This window comes from Hylobates moloch, unplaced genomic scaffold, assembly GCF_009828535.3.
Source record: "Hylobates moloch isolate HMO894 unplaced genomic scaffold, HMol_V3 SCAFFOLD_10, whole genome shotgun sequence".
Lineage (NCBI taxonomy): Eukaryota > Metazoa > Chordata > Mammalia > Primates > Hylobatidae > Hylobates > Hylobates moloch.
Genome location: NW_026652285.1, coordinates 88,005,827 through 88,028,145, shown reverse-complemented (window position 1 = coordinate 88,028,145; position 22,319 = coordinate 88,005,827). Strand labels below are relative to the sequence as shown.

The following is a 22,319-nucleotide window of genomic DNA, read 5'->3' as shown; positions in this document are numbered from 1 at the left end:
CCCCATTATGGTTTATGTAGGCAAGACCAGGGACACATCTTGTTACCTCTGAAACTGGTTTCAGTTTTGGCTAAAGACAAAGTGCAGACAGTACTCAGGAGGATGGGAGTGGTGGCATGTCTTCAGGAAGGTGCATGAATCTCTTTGGGTGATGCCTTGGGGGAAAATGAAATTCTGCAGAGGTAGGGTGGGCCCTGGGAGTCAGGGATCTTCCTCACTCTGCCTCCTAGTCCCAACAAGGAACCTTAAACCTGCATTTCTGATTTCTGTCTTTACAACACCCTGAGATATAGAAGAGAATGGAGCAGAGCAAGTCAGCCCAGGGAAGATCTTAATAGACCATGCCATTCTATAGCCTTCCTCTATTTCCAGATGCAGAACCAGAGGCCCAAAAAAGGGTTGGAGCTTATTCATATCAATTTCATGATAAAAATAAAATAAAAAAAACAAATTGCTTCCTCACTGAATAAAAACAGTTGTACCTACTATGTGCTAACCTTCATAGCAGTTCATCTGAGTCTTTCTTGTGTTGTATTTCTTTTCTACCTCTTTGTATAAACATGTATACATTTTTCTTTTTCTCATCTCTAGCCTGATTAATCCTGGGAAGTGAGGTTGACTCCGTTTTTTTTTTTTAATTTTTTTTTTTTTACCTCTACATTGTACACAGTCTGATATACAGAACCTTGTACCAGACAAAATCTTAATAATTAGTTATTAACTGTTAATAATGGGAAGCAGGTGCATCAATTAGAATGACACATAAATTTACATTAGAAGGAAGAGAATCTGAAAGTATGCCTCCAAATAGCACCAGGAGCATTGTATTAATCACTTGATCTACAACGTGTTGGGATTTTAGGGAGCTTCTCAAGTTCTGAATTTGTATAACCAAGTTACACAAATGAGTTGAGTGGATAGAAAGCCAAATGTTCACTTTATTACTGAAAGAGCTGTATAAAATGTGCAGTGGATTTCTTCTGGAATTAGTCAGATGTGCCCACTTGGTCACAGCAATCATGGACGTCCCCAGATATCTCTGGCATGGCCAGGGCCTTTACTGCCCGGTTCATTGCATGGCAGAGGGCACACCCAGGCAAAGTTTCTGTGAAGACAGAAAGTTTCCAAGGAGGAAAGGGATGGTACTGAGCTATGAATATAGCTCCTTGTTCCAATAAGTTATGTGAGAGGTGGAGAGGACCTAGAAGTGTTTGTTTATAGGCATCTTAAACATGAAAACACAGTCCCCCACCTCTGCTGGCAACAGTACTCTCAATTACCATAGGAAACAGTGCAATTAATTTTCCCTTATTACAAAGAAGAAAACAAAAACAAAAACCCAAGACTCATCCAGTAAGGGACTTGCTCTAGGTCACAGGGCTGGTAAACAGCAGGGCCCTGATTTGAAGCTGGGCTGTCTTCAGGTCTAAACAATCTGCTATATTTCATCACTTCCTCTTCCTCTAAGGTGGTCATTCCAATTCCCTGTGTCAGTTAAAAGAAAATTCTTTAAAAGGATGCTGATTTCTTAACTCACTACCTTTATTCATAGGGTCATGTTGCTGGCATTTAAATGAAGATTGATGAAGGTGGAGTATTTGGCAGAGCTCGCTGTTTGAAGTGCAAGGGGGATTTTCTTTGTAGCCAAAGAGAGACAGAGAATATAAATTGTGAGAGCTAAGGGAAAATGATTCAACACAGCAATGGCTGGTGTTGCTCCGCTGGAGAGAAATTGCCCTTATTGTGTGTTGCTGAACCCGATGGGCTGGGTGAAGACTCCTCCACTCAGTCTTCTCTCATTGGCCATTGACTCATCTTAAAAGTAAAACTGGGCCAGGCACGTTGGCTCACACCTGTAATCCCAGCACTTTGGGAGGCCGAGGCTGGAGGATCACAAAGTCAAGATATCAAGACCATCCTGGCCAATATGCTGAAACCCATCTCTACTAAAAATACAAAAATTAGCTGGGTGCGGTGGTGCATACCTGTAGTACCAACTTCTGGGGAAGCTAAGGCAGGAGAATTGCTTGAACTCGGGAGGCAGAGGTTGCAGTGAGCAGAGATTGTGCCACTGCACTCCAGCCTGGCAACAGAGTGAGACTCTGTCTCAAAAAAAAAAAAATAGGAAAACTAGTACTTTGTTCAGAAAGAAAACTAGAAAGTAGTATTTTTTTTTTTTTTTTGATAGCATAGGGGTCAGGAGTTATGACTAAATCATCTGCTTGACATTTTCCATACTTTTCTGAAAATATCCTCTGTCCATAAGAAGGCTGGAACATGAGAACCTATGTTCTGTGTTCATGTCAACCAGCATTATATCTGACAGGGCAGAATGTAATAAAATGGCAGCTGGAAGGGGCTCAGCATATGGTACCAGCTGTCAAAAACTCACTGGATCCTAGAGCTTCCAACCTCTCAGAGCCTCTTTTTCCTTATCAATAAAATCAGTAGATTTCCGCCTCAACCACTCTCATTAAAAACAATGTTAACAAGGCCGGGCGTGGTGGCTCTAGCCTGTAATCCCAGCACTTTGGGAGGCTGAGGTGGGTGGATCTTAAGGTCAGGAGGTCCAGGAGGAGATCAGCCTGACCAACATGGTGAAACCCCATCTCTACTAAAGAAAAAAAAATTTAGCCAGACGTGGTGGTATGCGCCTGTAATCCCAGCTACTCGAGAGGCTGAGGCAGGAGAATTGCTTGAACCCCGGAGGCAGAGGTTGCAGTGAGCCAAGATCACACCACTGCACTCCAGCCTGGGCGACAGGGTGAGACTCCTTCTCAAAAAACAAACAAACAAACAAACAAAACCATGTTTACAAAACAGTAGGTTAAATGCTAGAGCAGAGCAGTATCAAAAGCACAGGCCCTGAAGGTGAGTAGACTTGGTTTTAAATCTTGGCCATACTACTTACTGGTGGTTTAAGCTTGAGCAGTCATTTAGTCTCATGGAACCTCAGATTTTCCATATGGAAAACATGGATAACACTTGCCCTCTCTCTTCTTCTGGCGATGCATAAAAACAATGTAAATAAGATACTTTGCACAGTGTTTGACACATAATAAATGCTCGCTAAATGGTAGCTTATTTCATCATTATGGTATTATTAAACAATATTATCATTTGGTCCCTAGTAAATATGCATTTATGGGGTAGCGTTAAACAGAGAGACTTTATGAGAAGCAGCCTCATAAAGCTCATTTTTAAAAGCTTTTTAGAGATATTGAAGAGAGTACGTGCTATTATATTGCACATTTTTCCTTCAATTAGGACCTAGGAACAAAACTGATTTCCAGCTTCAAAACAGGCAAATAACTGTTTCTTCTTGGGAAGTAGTATTTTAATCATGTAACTAATTGCATTTCCCTCTTTGTTTTCTGTGCTAGGAAGCTCATATTTAAAGTTGGACTATAAATTAATACTTATTTAAATACCCCTTAATTCAAGGGTTCATTATACCAAAGGGAACATCAAGTCCCAAAATTATTTATTTTGTATATTTAACATGAAAGATCACTCCCCCAAGTCTCAAACTCTTATTCCTTGACAACTACTTTTCTGAAAATTGTTTCCCTTTCTTCTCATCTCGCTTCTTGCACTCTGGATGCCTCATAGTTTTAATGTTTTTTACCTGCATCATCACATTTAATTACCACACAAATGCTGTAAAACATGATACTATTATCTTCACTCTACAGCAAAGACACCTGAGGCTTAGAACAATTAGAACTAACTGATATACTAGTCTTTCACCTTCTCATCTCACTTTACCCTTTCCCTGAATGATATATTTATGTGATTTAAACAATACCACTGAACTGCACCAATTTTGTACCTCTAGCATTGAACTCCCTTTTGAACACCAAGTATTATTTCCAAACAACTACTAGATAGCCTATAAACACTGTAAAATCAACATGTTGAGAACCAAACTTAATATCACTCATCTGAAAAACACATTTTTCTGTAGACTTGTTCTTGCCTACCATAATTAAATAATTTATACGATAAAAATTTTGAGCACTCATGTTTTTGGCACCATGCTATGTGTTTTATGTGCATTATCTCATTTAATCCTCACAGTAATTCTATACAGTGAGTTTACTATTATTTCTAGGCAAGAAGTATGTCATTTGCCCAAGGCTACAATCAAGCACCTGTTGTAGCCACTCTGATTCCGGAGACAAGACCTTAAACCAATAGCGTTTCCCCAGGTCATGTGAGCTAGAAAATCTATCTTTATGTCCTCCTTCTTCCTTCCCAGTCATAGCCAACTAGTCATCCAGACCCGGTAATTCATAAACCAGTGATTTTCAAACTTAGCTACACATTAGAATTACCTGTGGGGCCTTACAAGCTTTTGATACTCTGCCCCATGCCCAAAATTTCTGCTGCAATTGGTTTGGGCTGTGTGCGAGGTCCCAGAGTTGTTTAAAGCTCCCTGCATCATTCAATGGACATCCAAATTTGAGAATAACTGATTAATTCTCTAAGCAAGGATATCTGAGTCATCATTCTCACTTCTTCTGACTTAGCACTTCTATTAGTCCGTTTTCACACTGCTATAAAGAACTGCTGAGACTGGGTAATTTACAAAGGAAAGAGGTTTAATTGACACAGTTCTGAATGGCTGAGAAGGCCTCAGGAAACTTACAGTCATAGTGGAAGGCAAAGGGAAAGCAAGGCACCTTCCTCACAAGGTGGCAGGAAGGAGAATGAATGCAGGAAGAACTATCACTTATAAAACCATCAGATCTCATGGTAACTCACTCATTATCATGAAAACAGCATGGGGGAAACTGCCCCCATAATTCAATTACCTCCACCTGGTCTCTCCCTTGACATGTGGGGATTATTGGGATTACAATTAAAGATGAGATTTGATTGGAGACACAAAGCCTGATCATATCAACTCTGTTTTCACCATTTTGTCCCAGATGTCACAAGGCCCCTAACCCAGCATCCTGCCCCCCTTTTTATCCCTTGCCATCCATCTTCCCTGATGGCTGTCAGAGTGACCTCAGTGAAGCACAGATCTGACCAACCCACAACCTAGATTAAACGTGGCAATGGCTTCCTACCACCCTTAAGACATCTTCATCTCCTTATTTTTACCTGCTAAGCTCTTTTCCTTGAGTAGATCTCATACTTTTGCTACAGCCTCTGCCTGAAGACCACTTTCTGCATTTAGCAATGTTTTAATCCATTCTGTAGGCTTATGTTTAGATGCCATCTTTCTTTGAGATATTCTTTGTATAACTACATCCCTAAGGAAATCAATTGCTCCCTCCTCTGTGCTCTTAAAGCACAAAGCTGTTAAAATACTGATAATTTTACACTAACTAGGCTGTGCTAGATTGTAAGCTCACTGAGAGCAGGCAATGTTTCATTCATTTTTCTGTCCTATGGGTACAGCACACAGTTTAATAGAATTGCTATAAGGAACTAATAATAACAGTTATTGAATAAACAAAGAAATATATTAATAAACACTTAGTTGTTATTTTCAAATGTAACTCTCTTTTATTTTTTTTTCTCTCTTTAATTCAAGTAGGATAGTTTCATCTCTAAAAGAGATTTTTTAAATGGCACCCCATGGTTGGCAACAAGAGAGATAAAGGTCTGGCTCCTGGCCTCTTACATAAATTGTTGCACTGATTTTGAGAAAGTGAGTTAGCCTTTTGACACAACAGTTTTCTAATCTGTAAAATGGACACAATAATTTTATGAACTTATTTCACAGAGTTATTAGGAGGATTTAATGAGATAATAGGTGTAAGACACTTAGCATAGTATCTGGCACAGAGTAAGTACTCAAAAATTATTTTTATTTTCTTCTCCACAATTAAGAGGGTTTAATGAGATAATAGCTGTAAGACACTTGGCATAATATCTGGCACAGAGTAAGTACTCAAAAATTATTTTTATTTTCTTCTCCACAAAGCCTTCCTTACTTATGCCAAGCCTCAGTGATGCCTCTCTTTTTCTTTCTTGTTTGGATTTATTTACTTAATCAATATTAATTGAAGGTCCCATACTCATGACATATGCTTCTCTAAAGTGCTGTGAGATATATGTCTCACAATTATTCATTGTCAATATTTATTATTTATGTATTATTAGATTAGTTACATATATATCAGTGGAGAGGACCAGTGTTGCCCTTAGGAGCTTATTTTCTAGTGTGGGAAATGAGATAAAATACACAAAATAAATAAGATATATAGAATACATGATGGAGGTAAGTGCTATGGAGAAAAATAAAACAAGAGAGGGAAACAGAAAATAAATATTGGGATAGGATTTTAATTTTAAGAAAAGGGGTCAGGTACGTCTTTGCTGAGAAAGTCTCATCTGAGTGAAGACCCGAAGGAGATGTGGAAATCAGCTGTGTAGGTTTCTGGGGGATGGAATTTCAGACAGAAGGGACAACAGGCAGGCTAGTGTGGCCAGAGCAGAGTGGCAGGGATGGCGGTGGGGTGTAAGTGGTGAGTTCAGGGAGGGAACAGGGAGTATGGTCCTGTTAGTTGTTTTAGTTAAGGTCTTTGGATTTTACTCTGAATAAAACGAGAGGCCTTTGGAGAGCTGTCAGCTCTGGAACCACAAGTCTAACAGGTTTATTAGGATCACACTGGTGACTGAGTTAAGACCAGGCTGTATGGGGCAAATACAAAGGAAGAACCTCCAAGAAGTAACCTGGGTGAGAGAAGACAGAGTTGCAGCAGGCTGGTCATAGGGCAGATGATGAGAAATCGCTGGATCCAGGATGTACTTTGGGGGTAACACAAACCAGTTTGCCATCAGATTGGGTATGGGGTATAATCAAAAGAGGCTTTTTGTTCTGAGCAACGGGAAAGATGAAGTTGCCATGAACTGAGACTGGGGAGTCCATCAGAGTAGTAGGTTTAATGGAGAAAAATGGGGACTTTAATTTTGAAAATGACAAGTTTGAGACACCCAAGGAGAGATAGCAAGTATGCTGTCATATATATCAAGCTGAAGTTTGGAGAAGTGGTACAGAATAGAGGAAATTAGAGCTATTGGTATGCAGGTGGGATTTGAAGCATGAGACGGAATGAGGTCACCAAGAGAGTGAATGTATATAAAGCACAGAAGGTGTCCAAGGGCTTAGTTCTGAGATACTTCAATAGCAGAAGATGATACTGAGAAGCAGAAGCCAGCTAAAGAGACTGAGAAAGACTCTTTCCTGGCAGTGAAGCACCAGGAAAACCAACAGATCATGTAAGATGTCTCAGATGCCAAGTGAAGAAAGCGTTTCAAGGACAAGGTGGCAGTCAACTGTATTATATGTTGCTAATCAGTGAACCAAGATGAGAATTGATGTTTCATTTTTGTGTTTAGCAATGTGGGTGTCAATCATTATTATAATAATTAGGTTTATATATAATAACCTTGATAACAACAATTTTGGTGGAGAGTAGAGGTGAAAGTGCGATTTAAGAATGATGAAGAGAAAATGAGAAGAAAGCTTATTCATCAGCTCTGGGTTTTATACAAGTTACAGAACCTCAAATCCTCCCTCCCTCTGTTCCTCCCTCCCTCTGTTCCTCCCTCCTTCCATTTCTCCCTCTCCCTTCCCTTCCCTTCTCTTCCATCCTCTTCCCTTCCATCCCCTTCCTTCTTTCCTCCTTTCCTCAATCTGTAAAGCGAGATGATATCTTTTTTATGTATGTAAATCATGACAATATACGATATGTCATCAATAAAAATAGCCTCTTCCTGCTCTTTTAGGATCCTATGTCTTGTGTTCTCGGTGGCTGTGATAGGATTTGCACGAGTAGGTATCCATTAAATGTCCATGGATGGAGATGAATTAGGTCCTTAATTCTGCTTCTGACCCAGGTGTCTGGTTATTTGTTTGGTGCAAACAACAAAAAGTTCCTGTTAAAGGTGATAGCTGAATGTTGGAGGCCACTACCAGCTTTTCAGGAAAGAAGGCTTTTGGCTCAGAATTTCATGGAGCTTCTGACTGTAAATAAAAATTGCATTGACTTCTGCTTGGAAGTGGGGATGGGAGGTCTGAGAGTAAGTGCACTCTGTCCAGGGCAGCCTCCTGCGGAAATGATTTCCAGAGCAGAGTGCCAAAGTGCTTTCGTAAATGACTCTGGCTCACCCCTTTCTCTATCTTCTGCCCTGTGTATACAACATTTATAAAAATAAACATTTGCTGGAGGCATTTGGGAGGAAGCCAAGGTGAAGCACCCAGCAAAAGAAACAGATACACCAGAGAACTCAGAACTCCCAAGAAGAATATAAGTTTTCAGAGGAGGAAACAGAGGGAGTAGCGGATGTTTGGGAGGATGGTGATAGGAGAGGAATGTATGAGTTTTAGAGTTTCCATTCTGTCCACTCTTGGCTTCTCCTTTCGTGCACCATATTGTTATGAGTGAATGAGAGTGAATGAACTTCTCCACTGGACTGCATGATCCTTGAGGGAAGGGACCCTCAAATGAGTACTCATTTTTGGATTTGGGCTATTGATCCAATATGATACATTTATCAAGTACCTACTTCATGCCAGGAACTCTGCTCCTACAACCACATTCATCATGCATTCGATGCTCCATAGTTAAATGAGCATTCATTCACCCTTAAAAGTTGGCACCACATTTGCTCTACTGGGCGCAGTGAACATGTCATCTCCTCATAAAAGCCAGTATAAACTCCCACCCTAGGCAGGATAAGGCTTTTCCTCCTGTAAACTTCATGGCTTTTCAGATTTCCCGCACTGAAAGCTCTAGAAGCTCACTGAGTGTGAGGCTTAGCTTTGCTTACCTGTATACCCCACTACCTAGAACAGTGCCTGGCATATAGTAGTTGCTATGGTCTGAATGTTTGTGACCCCCCACCAAACAGCAAAATTCATATGTTAGAATCCAACATGATATAATAGCATTAGGAGGTAAGGCCTTTTGGGAAGTTATTATGTCTTTAGGGCTCTGCCCTCATGAATGGGATTAGTGTCCTTATAAAAAAGGTTCAAGAAAGGTATCTTGCCCCTTCCACCATGTAAGGATACAGAAAGTTCCATCTAAGAGGAACAGGCCCTCACCAGACACTGAATCTGCTAATGCCTTGACCTTGGACTTCCCAGCCTCCAGAAATATAAGCAGCAAAATCTGTTGATTATTAATTATCCAGTTTAAGCTATTAATATTTTGCCATAGCAGCCTGAAAAGATGAAATCTGTAGATATTCCATTAATATGAACAAATGATTAGTACCCAGTTCCTCATTATTTTAAAGTCAAATATTTTGATTCTGTCTCTATTACTAGGCTGTGAACACTTTGATGGGAGAGGTGGTGCTATTTTCTTCTTATTTTTTCCATTTCATGGCACAGAGAAGTGACTTAGTAAATGGTAATGGGATGAATGTATAACCAAACCTTCATTGTTTTTTATGAGTTTCTTTGAAATTATTCACTGCTCTATAAAATCTAACATGTAATTTTATTATGTAAAATGTGTATTACAAAAGAGATAGTCAAAGGCTCTTTCAGAGATAAGGGTACTGCAGGGAGTGGTGGAAGGATGTGGTATGTGTGGTACGACCCAGACTGATGCCACTAATGAGAACGTCAGAGGACGGGCCATGAAAGCTAAAGAACGAATTTCAATACATTGTGTAGTCAAGTGATAAGTAGTCCTGAATTTGGCAAGGGGTGAAGAAAGAGGTGAGAATAGGAAGATGTTTATTCAGACAAAGAAAACAGCATTTACTATAGCATATAAGTGATAAAGTGAAAGGAAAATAATAGAATTTCAGGAAAATGATAGTAATTCAAAATGGCCAAAAGGTAGATTGCAGGTGGGCAGGGGCATCCAGTGGAGAGAAGGCACAGAAGTGAGGAAGTCAGGGACCATGTCAAACAAAGCCCTGTTATTCATGAGCAGGTTAGCCTTTGCCCTCTTTCTTTCCTCAATGCTGAATCACCTATTTTCTTTCCTGATCTTCATAAACAAAGAGGGGCATTAGTTAGATAGGTAATCTACTAGAAAAACTAATGAGCTGATATCAAGAGAAACTAAGTCAGTTGAAAATATCTGGAAATATCCCATTGGTAGAACTAGACCTAAATTCAAAATCTCCACCTTTTTTTTTTTTTTTAAGACGGAATTTTACTCTTGTTGCCCAGGCTAGAGAGAAGTGGTGTGATCTTTGCTCACTGGAACCTCCATCTCCCAGGTCAAGCGATTCTCCTGCCTCAGCCTCCCAAGTAGCTGGGAATACAGGTGCTTGCCACCAGGCCTGGCTAATTTTTTGTTTAGTAGAGACGGGGTTTCACCATTGTGGTCAGGCTGGTCTTGAACTCCTGACCTCAGGTGATCCACCCACCTCGGCCTCCCAAAGTGCTGGGATTATAGGCATGAGCCACCGTGCCTGGCCAATCTCCACACTCTTAAATCCAAATGGCAGCAGCAGGAATGGAAATTAGATAACATCTTTTATGCCAATTCTAATTAACTGGTAGTGGATGTCTGTAGTCTGTTTTCAGTCTGTGATCCAACTGTGCTCTAAAGAAATGAGAACTCAGATTGATTCACCCCAATGCCTCGGGAGGGCGAGGGGGAAGAGCAGGCAGCCCCACCTGTCATGCATCCCGCATGCCCTGCAACAGCATTGTGCAATTCTCAGTTACACCACGCAGACCTCTATTTCTCGGTGAATTCTTTCTAAATGATTATGATTCTTCATTTTTCCCCTTTCTTTGTTGGAACACTTCTTCACTATGACACATACCAGAGATTTTCCTAGAAATCCAGAAAACTGCTAGTGTGGGCCAGTCAGGCTAGTGATTACGAAATTCTCCAAATTCAAAAATGGTTCATTTGAATCAGCCAAACCAAAGAAAACTCTTACCACCAATTCCCTCCCACAGATTTTTTCAAGCTAAAGTGAATTAGGGTTATCCAATTACACATATATTAACAGTAATTACTACCTTAAGATGACTGCATTTCATTGCCATAGGAAGCATTTTAGTTATTCAAGACTTAGATATGGAAAAACGTACGCAAGCTAAGGTGTCAACCCTCCCATAGTACGATATTGGTGATATTGGTACTTTTCTGTAGGTACTCACCATATATTTTCCTGCCATCATGATAGCACATTTCACTTAGCAGCTATTTTGTAAATATTTATTAAATACATAAAGGAATGAATTAATTGATGCAACAAATAGGTCAAATAGGTATATGACTGAAGGCAGAAATTAATTATTCTTATCTAAGGCTAATGAAACTTTTTGAGGAGAAGAACCATGTATTTTCACCTTTGTGCTGCCTTGGAGGCTAGCATGTTATCTAATATGTATTTTTTTTTTATAAAACAGACATAGATTTATTGGAATATTATCACTCCTGGTAGATTATATGTCTTTATATACTTTGGACTATAGTCCATGGATATGGACTACATTCCACATGCTTTTTAAAATTCTTCACAGATTCTAGCACAGTATCTGGTACTTAGTAAGGTTAGACCTAGCAATGTATGTTTTATGTCATCTTTGGGATTTGAATTTCTCCACAAGTGCTTCATGAATAACTTGTATCACAATATTAATATTAGAACCCAGCAGAAATCATTCTTAGTTCCAATTCCAGGACAAAGCATGAGAATTTTTAACAAGCTTGTTTGGTGGTTCTGGTGAACAAAAGTTAGAGAATCATCTTCTAAACTAAGAGCTACTTGAGGATAGAACTAGGTTTATGCATCTTTGACTTTCTTGTAATGCAGCATAATTCCCAGCTCACAGTTGGTCTTATTTATTGAATGTAGGAGCTTTCAGAGTAAGTTACCTGCTGGCTGTGATGACTGTTGATGTGGTTTGGATCTGTGTCCACCTCCCCTCCTGCCCCCCACCAAGTCTCCTGTTGAATTGTAATCCCCAATGTTGGAGGTGGGACATAGTGGGAGGTGATTGGATCTTGGGGGTAGATTTCTTATGAATGGGTTAGCACCATTCCCTTGGTGCTGTTCTCATGGTAATGAGTGAGTTCTTGTGAGTTCTGGTTGTTTAAAAGTGTGCATCTCCCCCTTCGCTCTCATGCTTCTGCTCCTGCCGTGTAAGATGCCTGCTCCCTCTTTTCCTGCTGTCATGATTGGAAACTTCCTGAGGCCTCCCCTAAAGCAGAAGCTGCTATGCTTCCTGTACAGCCTGCAGAATCATGAGCCAATTAAACCTCTTTATTTTATAAATTACCCAGTCTCAGGTATTTCTTTATCACAATGTGAGAATGGACAAATACAACTGTCAAATTGGTGATGTACTACCAAGGTAGTCAAGTTAACAGGTGATCTCAAAAGGGTAAAATTGTGTATCGTAGTTGTTTTTGCCAAAGTGCTTCTGGAAATTAGGAGAGAGTGCCTCAAATTTTGTGAAACTAGGCATTCCCAACACTGCGCATGGTCTGGGACCTTATCTAAGGAATATGCTACTAGTATTGTTGAGTTCACTAATCTCTGAACTCCACAATACCATCTACTATATTGACATTGATCAGGCTCCCTGTAAACAGACTCCAAGGCTGGGATTTGTGTGTCAGAATTTCATCAAGGAGTGCTTTTGGGAGATACACCTGTGGGAGTGTGAAGGCACTAGGGCTGGGCAAAGGGAGGAGTTGGGTCTCATGCAGTCACAACAGAGGCTTCCATCAGTCCCACTGGAATCACTGGAGCTGGGATGGCCTTCAGAGTTGTTCCACATGAGGCAAGGGGGCCATGTTTTTGTACCCCACATTGAAGAGTACTGGATATGGGCTGGCCATGGGAAGAGGTGTGACCTAGGGTGAGGAGGCTCCCTGAAGTAGAGGGCAGTTGGTAGCTGGAGAGCTGACAGTGAACAGCAATCCCAACATCAGGGAATAGGAGCCCCTTAGTCCTGAATAAAGGTATCTGCATGGCACACCACTGCATCCAACATGTAAATTATCTACAGTAACCATTTCTGAAGAATTTGCAGTTTGAAGATAGTACACTATGTTGCAGTAAATCATAGGATTTGGAGTCAGGAATAATGAATCTAAATCATACTGCTTCTTTTTATTAGCTGTGTAACCTCCATAAGTCACTTAAATTTTCAGAATCTCAGGCTTTTATTTCTAATAGTGGTGTTTGCCAATGCCTGGCTCCTGGAAGATGATATATACAAGCACCTCTGCCTCCTCACCCTTTCCCCTTAAAGGTTATTTAGCATTGTCTTAACATTCATTCATCTGTCAGACATGCCTTTTTTGATTTGACTAATTATATATTTGTAAAACTAAAATGACTTGGGCGTAGGTACAGTTGTATCCCTTGAGCATGTTTACTAAATTGGTACCTTTTGAAAAAAATAACTTTATTTTATTTTATTTTGAGACAGGGTCTCACTCTGTAGTCCAGGCTGAAGTGCAGTGGTGTGATCTTGGCTCACTACAACCTCCACCTTCTGGGTTCAAGCAATTCTCCTGTCTCAGCCACCCGAATAGCTGGAATTACAGGCATGTGCCACCAGGCCTGGCTAATTTTTGTATTTTTCTGTAGATACAGGGTTTTGCTATGTTGGCAGGCTGGTCTTGAACTCCTGATCTCCAAGTGATAGGCCCACCTCGGCCTCCCAAATTGCTAGGATTACAGACATGAACCATCATGCCCAGCAGAAAAAAATAACTTTAAAAGGAAGTATATTGACAGGCTTTACATCATAATGTGATAAAAAAGTAATTAAAGGAAACAGTATGAAAAAAATTAACCACTTATTTAAAAAATATTTGAGTGCCTATATCCATGCTAGCCCTATTCTGTGTGCTTAGGATTTATCAGTGAACAAAGTAGATGGGAACCCTCTTTTTTCAGAGCATACCTTCTAAAAGGGAACTAAAAACAAATTTAAACAAATACACAAGTTTGTTAGAAAGTAGTCAGTATGGGGAAAACAAGGCTTTAGGGAGGATGCAAATTGCAGTTTGAAATAGAGTGATCAGAGTGAGCCTCATTGAAAAAAATGGCATTTCAATGAGTATTGTAGGTGTTATGGGAGTCAGCTTTGAAGAAGAGTATTCCGAGTAGAGATCACAGCTGGTGCAAGGATCCTGAGGCAGGAGGATGCCTGTCATATTTGAGGAATAGCAGGGAGACAGGTAGAGAAGGTAATCAAAGTGTGATGCTTTGACTATCCTAGCCTCTCCGCCAACACACAATTCAGGGCCTGCCCTCCCAAAGCCATTCCTAAGCCCCTCCCTAAGCCCCTGCTCTGCTGGAGTAGCCCACACTATGTTACGTTCGTTCCTCTTCACTTTCTAACTCCATACATGGAGCAGGAAACTACATACACCATGCAGTATTATTATTCCAGCTTTCCTCTTTTTCTATAGAAACCACAATAGTGGATTCAGTCTGGAAAACATCACCAGGATAGAATAAAAAACATACACACAAAAAAATCTAAGTTACGTAGAAGCCTGGAAGTGATGTCCCCAAATTCTGTTTCAAACCCAGACCTGGAATTGACACCCCAAATAAGCTTCCACAAGATGACTCAAGGCCAGTCTTCATCTTGCTTCAGTATGTCCATGATAGCCACTAAGAGAAACTGATCTTGTATGTTTCCACAACGTGAATGTTTCACCCTGGAATGGAATTTATAAAATGGAAAGATAAAAATAATGATTTGTGGTATAAGTAACAATCCTGCCTCTCAGACGTATTCCGCCCCTGTAATCTGGATTCCATTTGGATTGAATGTTTTCATAGATGTACACACACAGGGTGGTTCCCATTGCTTAAATTCATACTCATAACTTAGCCTTAGTATCCCAAAAGGATCTAGTGATGGATCTCACAGTCTTGTAGAGAAAACTGTTCAAGATTTTAATTGAAGTCCTTGACCTCCAAATCTTCTGTGATTTCATTCCTATTTGTGAAGAAGGAAAATTCTGGATCCTTTTCCCCATGTTCAGGAGAAGCTACATAATTTCAGTCTTTGAAAGCCAGAAAACCTACATATTTGCTGGTCATGATTTGGTGCATTTAATAGTGTGCAGCTCCTTCTGAAAGACCTGAATGTTGTTACATTTCTGATGAATTGTCCAAAACACATTTTTGCTCTCTCTGATTTTTCCCCGGTGTCTCTAAAAACCATTTTGACAATGCTACCAAATAACTGTACTTTTTGTCAAGATGCTTAAAATTCATCAAACTCTTTTCTATCTGTAAGAAAGAATCCTGTAACTGGAACAGAATGACAAAGATTTGACACCTGGCACTTCCATGTATTAACTTTGTGATCTGAAGCCAAACACTTAAGCATTCTGCACTACAGTGTCCAAGTCCGACTAAGCTACTCACAAGAAACTATACAACTATACTGTGGATTAAGCTTTGCCAGATAACTATAAAGTGATATTCAAGTGAAAGAGGCATTAAGGTCTGCTGCTGGTGGTCATGGAGGTCTCCTTGTCCCTGACGTAAAATTCTATGACATACAGAGCGGTTGCTTAAATTTTTCTAATCCTTTAAAAAAATCAAAAGCACTCGTATGTGCATTTTCTTATTCTACTCATATTATGTCTGTTTCCTTTGGGAGTTAACCCCTCTGAGTCCCAAATCTATATCTTAAAGCATCATCCTGTTTCTCACTAGGAGAATCAGTTTATGTTAATAATTAAGAACTCAGACTCCAGGGCCAGAAAGATTGCAAATTCTTTCACTCACTAGCTGCCGTGGGTAAATTTCTTCACTTCTCTAAGGCCAAGTTTTACAAAGTAAACATAATAATGGTAATTACTATATAGAATGTTGATTGTATTTAATGAAATAATGCAAATAATTATTTTAGCATAGTGCCTGCTACATAGCAAGTGCTTAAAATTGATTATTATTGTTGTTGTTGCTGTTATTAATATTATTATTTAACCATAAATGTTATATAACTCTGTTTTTTAAGTTAGGCATTGCAATTTTATCTGCCAAGAAAAATGACTCTGGGTCATTAAGGTTAAAATGTTTAACATGAATATAAGGTTATTAATATACTTTTCTCATAGATCATCATTTCTTTAAAAAAGAAAGCCATTCTGATGCATTATTCTGATCTCTGTGTTAAAAGGGGTTTGGGGTGGAGGATGGTGGGGAACTGAACCATCAGGTTTAACTGAGAATCCATTGTAATTAAGGTGCTGGGCTAAGAATAGAATTGAGATATTTGGACTCTAATCAATATGTACTTAAAAGAGAGAGGCCTTTCTAGTGGAAGAGAAAAGGATATTTGACCAGCAGTTCTTCTGCTACCACGTACACTGCTCCCTCCAATTTCTGTAACGAAACACACATGTAGAAACTTCAATGTCCAGGTTGCTTTTACTAGCTATTCCCAGTTTGTCCAGCTCTCATTACAACCTGATGACTTTTTCCCTGAGAGATTAAAAAAAAAAAAAAGCTTTAAGTTTATGTAGGTACTTTGTTGCAATACAGATCCTGATGAAATTTATGATCTTGCAGACTTCTGTTTGAATCTTAGCTCTGACATTTACATTAGCTGTGTGACCTTGAGAAGATTCTGAGCATCTCTTGACATATTTTCCTCCAATCCAATGTGATGATTAAATGAGATAATTGAATCTATCGTTTCTTGAGTGCCTATCATTCTTCTTGTCCTGGGCAAGGTGAGAAACACCAAAAAATCTTTACACAGAGTCCAACTTTAGGAGAGATGAGATATGTGTGTAAATCACACTGCACTATTATTCACATAATGATGACTTAATAAATGATAGCTGTTTTATTATTGTTATTAGTATTAGCAGTAATAGTATGATCATGATTATCTGCTATTGAAGAGCATTGGGCAAGAGAAGACACATAGGTTTTCTAGGCAATGGGAGCAACCAGAGCAAATGTGTTTGGGCTGGAACCCAAGATGTAATTGGGACACTGAATGCATGTGTAAAGCTGACAAGACTTAATAATTGCAAAACTCAGGAAGTAAATGCTGAGTCTTAACCCTACAGCCACTCCCCAGTACACACAGGTAAGTGCAAAACCAAAAGTAGAAGGTGAAGATTTTGATTCACCTCAAGGCAGCTCATTTTCCTGCATCCTTATAGCTAGGACTATGCCTTAATCTCTTCTCCTGAGCTAAGGGACTATGGGAGAGAAGTTCAAATTTCGAGCCTTTCTGAGGTAAGAGGGTTTAAAGAGAGCATCTCTGATTGCCCCTTGGAAGTTTTCACAGGTTTCTTTTTCTCTAGACGTGGCAGCTGATAGGGTATAGGATACAGCCTTTCTGTCCGATATAAAACAAAGGAGTACAGTGAACTAGGATGCCAGAATATCAAAATGGAGCTTGGCGTGTTTGCTCAGTTCCTTCTTTGTTTTATATTTTGGGGAAACTGAAGCTCAGGGAGGGGAAAACTTGGGTAAAATCATGTAGCCAGAAGGTATTAAATACTACAGCCAATAGGAACCCAGGATGTGTGGCTCAAAATTGAGCACTGTTTGTTTGTTTGTTTGTTTGTTTGTTTGCCATATAACACAGTTGTTTGACTCCACATAGCATATTACAAAAAAGTATAACCGCAAAATGCCTTAGATATCTGAGACCTCCCATTTTAGAGATGGGAATACTGAGTGAGGCCTGCAGAGAAAAATGGACTTGTCCAAGGTAATAGCGAATAAATTGTTGCATTTCAACTAGAATGTAAATCTCTGTACTCAAACAATATACTTTCTAGTGCCCACTCTCACACTGTTGCAAAAAAGTCATGGGCTGGAGAATTTTGGGAGCAGTCTCCACTCCTTGAGGTTTTCTGCATATAGACCAGGAGTCAGCCTTTGAAAGCCTTAAGCTTGTGGTTGGCCATGCTCCAGGTTGGCTGCATGTACCTCCCAAGTGGCAATTCCCATGAAATATCTCACAAAAACATGGTGGAAAGGAATGAGATCTTTTATTAAATCTGTTTTAGGCTTGTTGCCTGCTGGACTATCTTGGCCAGTTCAACTTCTTCCTCAATTTCTTGGCTCTTAAACATAAAGTACAGGTGCTGAGCTTCGAGTCCAGAGGACTGACCTCAGGGTGAATGATCCTGCGGGTGCTCTTTGTAAGTAGAGCACCTATTGGCTGAGTGTTGCTGGCCAGAGCTACCTACAGAGATAAGCCATTCAGCTCCTTGGCCAGGTACTAGTGAAAGAACCACAACAAACAAGGGCATCTGGAAACATGTAATCAGAATTGGCACACTTGCAGGGGAAATGCAGTGCAGTATATTAAATTATTTCTGCAACCACAGCTCTGTATTTAAAAGGGAAAAAATAATCATACGTAATGTTTCATATTTCAATTTTAAAAGAGGGAGGCTTGGTTTTTAACGTCAAACACAGAGTTCAGGGCAAGGCACACAGTTGGATTTGTAATTTATTTTCATGTGCTTATTTATTTATGGCTAACCAAGTTCCACAAAGAATTTGAAGCAAAGGATTTATATTTTTTTTCTTTTCCAAGTTTGTTTAGGCCAATAGTTGTCATGAGTGGCTTATCATTGCACTAGAAATTTGGGGGACAGATAAAAGAAGACACGTCATTCTTGGCCTCAAGGTCTCAATCACAGGAAACAAAGATAGAATTATGATGATGATGATGTACACAATGTTATGGTTCATCAAAGTATTATCGCATGTGGTAACCTAATGATCTTCTTAGATGATACTGCAAGCAAATATAATTTCCTCTAGCTTACACAAAGTACTAAATTGATATGATGTAAAGAAAGGAAGAATGGTCTACTCAGATTCACTTGGCTGATAGTTGGTAGAATCAAACCTGGATTCCTAGAATTTTAAAATTGAAAATAAAATCCTTGATTCAGCAGTTCAGGCACTGAGACAGAAAAGAGGAAGAAAGGCTGAAATTGTTTAGAAAGGCTTTATGAAAGACATGATATGTGACCGAGCAAGAAAGACAAGTAAGTGTTTGTTTTGGTGGAATTGAGAAAGAAAACAGCAATGCAACGAATGACTTCTCCTCCCGTCACAGAGGAAACTGACCAAGTTTAAGCACATTCCATATCTACTTGGTGTTAAATGCTTCCTGAAGCTCATCCACTTGCCTTGTTTGCTATCCAGAATAGCACCACAGGTGGTTCAAACTATCCTGACAGTTACAAAGCCCAGCTTTCACCTTTTCCTGGGTGAGGGACTAGTTTTGGTCATGGCCTCCATCAGGACCACTGCAGTTAGAGCCCGAGAAGCTCCAGTCTTGATGGGATCCATGGAGCCTCTGGCCGCATACACAGGCTGGGTGGTAAAACCCTTTTCACATTCACCTGGATGATACTTGGTAGAGTCAAACCAGGAATCTACCCACCAGGAAGACTTTTGTCGATGGAAAACAGGAACAGAGAAGGATGTTGATAGATACATTTCTTTTTCAATTTTTCTATCCTACCTTTATCAGGCTGTTTTGAGATGCAGCAGCCTTAAAGGACCAAACAACCAACTGTGTTTTCTTGAGAAGCTATAGCCACCTTATAATGGCTTTCCCTTAAAATATTATGTTTGCTTATTTCTAGAACATCAAACTCTCCTTGTTTTTCTTGTTCTTTCTGCTCACACCTTAGTCTCCTTTGGAATTCTTAATATTGAAATGCCCAAGTCTTCGTCTTTGGACACTTTCTTATCTAGGGTTAATATTTTTGGGTGAAAAAGCATTCTTATTGCAGATAAATATAAAACATTTTATTTTTTAGCCCAGACCTGTTTCTTGGACTTTCAGATTTGTTTATCAAATGAACTGCCTGATCAGTATTTCTTTGTGTATGTCTAATCAGCATCCCAAACTTAACATGACTACAACCCAACCTTTTATCTTCCACATGTACAGCAAATAAACAAACTTGCTCTCTAGTAGTTTTCCCCACCTCATGAAGTGCCTGTTCTAACCTGCAGTTGCTAGAGTAACCTTTGACCTCTTTTGTTCAACATCCCCCTACCATCTCCAATCCGTTAATGAATACAGAATCAATCCACTTATCCCCCTTCCACAGCAAGATGCCATCGTGTTTTGCTACATTAGCGCAGGAGCCTCCTAACTAATAATGTCTTTGCTGCTACCCAATTCCCCTAGTTTCAAGGCAGAAGACTGAGCAGCTTTTTTAGAACATAAATCAGATAACAGCTCTCCTTAGCTTAAAACTCTCTTCAATTTTGCAACTTGCTCAGACTAGAAGTCTGTCCTTAACGTGACCTACAAATCCCTCTCCAATCTGCCTCTCCATGATGTCAGTAACCTTTTCCTTTCTGTCTCCACACCAACTATCTTAGACTCTTTGTCCCTCCTCCAACATGCTATGCTTGCTCTCTCCTTGGGCCTCTGCAATAGCCATTCCTCTGACTAGAGGTAAGGTACCATAAATATGTGCCTGGATCACTTCGTCACCTCTTCAGGTCATTGCTCCAAAGACATCTTCTCAAGAAAGCCCCTTCTGACCACCTTATATAATATTCCCACTGAACTCTTGTCTCCTTTTCCTGCTTTATTATTTATTTATTTATATTGATACATATTTGATGTACATATTTTGGGAGTACATGTAATAATTTCATACCTTCATATAATCCTAATCAGGGTAATTAGGATAGCCAACACCTTAAATATTTAGCTTTTCATTATGCTAGAAACATTCAACTTATTCTCTTCTAGCTATTTTGAAATGTACAATCAAATTAATGTTAACTATAGTCACCTTATTTAATTTTTTTTTGTATACGATTTCTCCCATTAAATATGTGACTCGTTTCACTTATTTATTTGATGTATTGTCTATATCTATCCTCTCATTATAGGCACCATGAGTCTTGGGCCCTCCTCTAGCCTCCTATCCCCAGCCCCTGAGACAGTATCTGGCACATGGAAGATGCCCAATAGATATTTGTTGAATGAGTGAGCACTCTGTCTCTTTGCCCTGAGTGCTCTATGATTGTCTTTCCTTTGGGATCAGTGGTTCCGATTGCTGAGGTGATGAGAAGGTTGTGGTAAAATGCCTTTATGGTCATCGCTTGCTACTCAGAGCCTCAACAGAAGTTGCATCCCCCCTAAATGCAGGAAAACATAGCACATCCTCTGTAGCATATATGACTCTGGCCCTTAACAAAGAGCAAGAGCATTAACATGAACATAGTCCAGGCTTACAAAAGGCTGTCTCTGATCTATCAATCCCTTCCCTCAAGCAACTTCCAGGCTTATAAGGCAGGTAAATCATTCCCAAGCAGCTGGTATAGTGTGCTGATGGCAATGACTTACAGAGTGACATTTGCACATGCAAAAGGGAAGGAACAGTATTGGAGAAAGGCTTTAAGTTTTTATTTGAGCCAAATCTTAACACGGTATTTCAATAAGCAAAAATAAAATAAAAAGGGGACATTAAAAAAAAAGATATTTACCGTGGGACCATGGGACTTGAGAGAAATGGATTCTGGAAGCTGTGGCTGAGCATCTGAATTTATTCAGGTTCTGAAGGGCAGCATTATGAGTGGACCCCAAGATCAACAAATCCTCACAGAGCCAGGCATTTGGTGACAGTTTGTGAGAATGTAACAATGCAAAATTTAGCCTGTATTGGCTGTCATTATAAAAAAAATACATATATCAAAATGTGTATTTGAGGGAAGTAAAACGTTCTGTTTGGCTTCTGTACCAGGGCTGGTTAGTGAAGAATGAATAAAGCAAGTGTTATTATTATTATTATTATTATTATTATTATTACTACAATGATAATTCATGTGGTTGCTTGTGTGGAGCAAAGAAATTCTTGTGTAAATAGCCTTTAATAGTAGTTGATGAACGTCTGGACTCTCATGTATCAGGTCAGCTTGCAGAGAATTTTACTTGTAATTTACTGGCTTTTGCATTCATCCTTTCACTTTTTAAAAGTTGGGAAAGTAAATGCAATTTTAACAGGACAAGCAATTTACACTATAAAATGTATTTTGTGGTTCCATTAGTGAATTGAAGCTCTAGCATAGGCAGCTTATATGCCAATTCATTAAAATATATCTGCCCTCAAATAACAGACAAAAGGATCTAGGACTAGAAGATAATAATTTTGAACCCCTGCCTTGCTAATTGTTAGCTGTACGAACTTAGTTAGACACTCCTCCAAACCTTGATTTCCCTCTTGGTGAAACAGAAAATACTAAGGCTATTTCTAGGAAGATCCAATGAGATAAGATCTAATAATATGAAGTGTTTGCAAATTATAAATCTCAATTTGTCTAGAAAATTTGTGTTCTTATTGTAGTTATCGTTTATATATCAGTTC

At 39.4% G+C, this 22,319-nt stretch overlaps 1 long non-coding RNA gene across 1 annotated transcript in view; it reads left to right on the top strand.

The window, feature by feature from the left end:
* The first annotated feature begins 7,048 nt into the window (after positions 1-7,048).
* The window catches only part of LOC116474269 (uncharacterized), a 34,217-nt gene continuing 18,946 nt past the window's right edge, over positions 7,049-22,319 (top strand). Inside the window, exon 1 of the long non-coding RNA XR_004249647.1 lies at positions 7,049-7,239. This is a non-coding gene — a long non-coding RNA (uncharacterized LOC116474269). The remainder of the gene's footprint in view (positions 7,240-22,319) is intronic.